The sequence below is a fragment of the Triticum dicoccoides genome, chromosome 2A, assembly GCF_002162155.2.
Source record: "Triticum dicoccoides isolate Atlit2015 ecotype Zavitan chromosome 2A, WEW_v2.0, whole genome shotgun sequence".
NCBI lineage: Eukaryota > Viridiplantae > Streptophyta > Magnoliopsida > Poales > Poaceae > Triticum > Triticum dicoccoides.
This window is the reverse complement of record NC_041382.1, coordinates 5,225,491-5,228,118: the sequence shown is the minus strand read 5'-3', so window position 1 is coordinate 5,228,118 and position 2,628 is coordinate 5,225,491.

The following is a 2,628-nucleotide window of genomic DNA, read 5'->3' as shown; positions in this document are numbered from 1 at the left end:
GGGCTGGGCCTGACTGGAAGTGATTAATGCATGCTCTGGACAAGATAGAATCTACGCAGATTGTTTTATTTTAGCTGGGATGATTGGTTATGTTCAATTCCTGCATTGTCTGAGGGAAGCCAACGAGGTGGCACATAGCTTCGCTAAATATGCTTTTGATAATAATCTTGCTTGTAATTGGGTCGACGAACCACCTTGCAAACGATGTTACTATTGTACCAATGACGGCATTCCCTCAAGAAAAGTGGCATTAGTGGCCTAATGCAGCACTAATCCAGCTCACATTTAGAGTAGATAGTATAGTTCTATGGTTAAACAACAACTAGCGTGGGAGATTGCAGATTATTGGTTCGGTTGGTGATATGGCTTGATTCTCAGGCCCGCTTTACAAGGTAGGATATTGATCGTTGCCTTTTACCAAAAATGAAAAGTTTCACGAATTTAAAATTTTCAACTTTTAAAAAAAGTCCAAAGTTTTGAAAAATACCATTAATTTTAAAAACATTTATGAAATTTGAAAAAATTCACGAATTTGAGAAAAGTTCACGAATTATAAAAAAAAGACTTGGAAAAGTTTGTAATTGGAAAAAAGTTCACAAAATAAAAAAATCCTGAATTTTAAAAAAAGTTTAGAAATTTTTGAAAATTGTTCATAATTCTTTTTAAAATATCATGAATTTACAGAAAGGTTTCAAAATTTTAAAAAAATCATGAATTTGAAAAAGGAAATTAAAATAGAAAACAAAAAAATAAGAAAAAGATAACCGAGCAAAATTAGTGCTGGAGAAAAACAAAAAAAAGTGAAGTGAACTTGGTTTTCTTTTTTAAGAAAAAAAAAGAGCAAAAGGGAGACTAAATGGACCGACCCACTTATGAAACCATGCAATGTGCGCCACATAACGTTTTGTACTCTAAGCGCCAAACAAGATCTAGTGTGAAAAGATGTCACCCAACTGACAGTGGGTCGGGTGGACTGTCCGGACTCCTCTTGTCGTCCCCTCCACCATGTTTGGTTCCGGTCTAGGGGATTAGAGGTGTCCGCTCGTGTCCATGGGACAACTGAGGGATAACATTGGAGGCATAAAGTGTCCAGACTATCCACTTGGAAACGTATAAGGGCAACTCAAACGCGAATCACCAAATCATATGGCTTCAAATGTCCGTGAACATATCTAGACGTGTTCACAATGTCAGGGGTGGGGGCCATCCAACCGCAAGCACCAGATGCACACCCCTTTTACTGAAAAAGATAGAATAAAACAAAACTAAATGTCTGCCTCTAGTCCAGGTTCACTTTGACAAATGTATCTAGATGAATAACAATTCAACCACACATTTAAATTCTAGAGCACCGCATGTTCAACAAACTTTTTAAATACATCGATCCCAAAAGCAAAAGAACAGGATGTTTGTGCCAAAGACCTCATATTCTCCACTCCTCAAAAGCGTGCTCCATCTCAAGCTTCCTCTGCTCGAGCCGAAACTTCTTCATAGACACATGTTGATGCAGTTGCTATGCCGATTGAGCTTCATTCAATAATGCATCAATGTGAAGGGTTTGCCCTCCGTCGTTTGGACAACACACATTGATGTGCGCGCTAGACACTGACATAATCAACAAGTTACAATATTGAGATAAATTATTGAAATGGCCGACACTAGAGCACTAAAAATGCAAAAACATATATACGAGCTCTTTGAGTGATGAGCCCCTTGGTCACCTTTTTTGCACTTGTGCATAAGCACTGTAACACTTTGTTGATGACCTTTTGAATGGTGTACCATCAAGGAGTAGTGACTTTGCATTACAATCATCATTACTAGAAAAAAGACTATTAGTTGCGCACCAGTTTTTGCTATTAATGGCGCATTATAGGTGCGCCACTATTAACACGCCACTAGTAACAAATAGTAATGGCGCACCTCTGGTGCGTCATTAGTATCCCAAATAATAGTGGCACATCATATAGTGCGCCATTATTATGCCTAGAAGTGCGTTATTACTATCTGACTTAGTAATGGCGCACCACATAAAGGTGCGCCATTACTAACAAATTTTTTTCATAAAAAATTTAATTTTTTTTCGTTTTTGTCTTAATCTCGGGTCAATATGCTTAATCTCAAGTCAAATCGCATTCCATGGTCAAATTTCCTGGAAGGTCACCTATCCTCACACTACTCCAGCCAGAACACGCTTAACTTTTTAGTTCTATCCAACCCCAGCACCAGCTCACTTAACAGACACTTGTTGATATATCTATCATATCAATCCTATTAAACCTTGTTGATGTCTACGACTTTGTTCATGTTCATGAGTGTGATGAAATTTTGAAATTCCCAAAAAAAATTAGAAACCAATTTTTTTTCCTGTTACTAGTGGCGCACCTAAAAGCCCCCCTCTAGATCTTAAAAGCCCCGTATCTTTTATCCTGTTACTTTTCGAGTATATGATTTTTCATATGGAAACTTTTTAATCCGAGTTCGTATGCAAAAATTATGCCCATTTTACTAAATTCCACAAATATTGTGCAAATAAAGTTGAAATTTATATTTGTAAATTTTCCCAACAACTAGACCACATATCACATGGAAAACTTATTTTATTTTATTTTTTGACATTTTCACCAT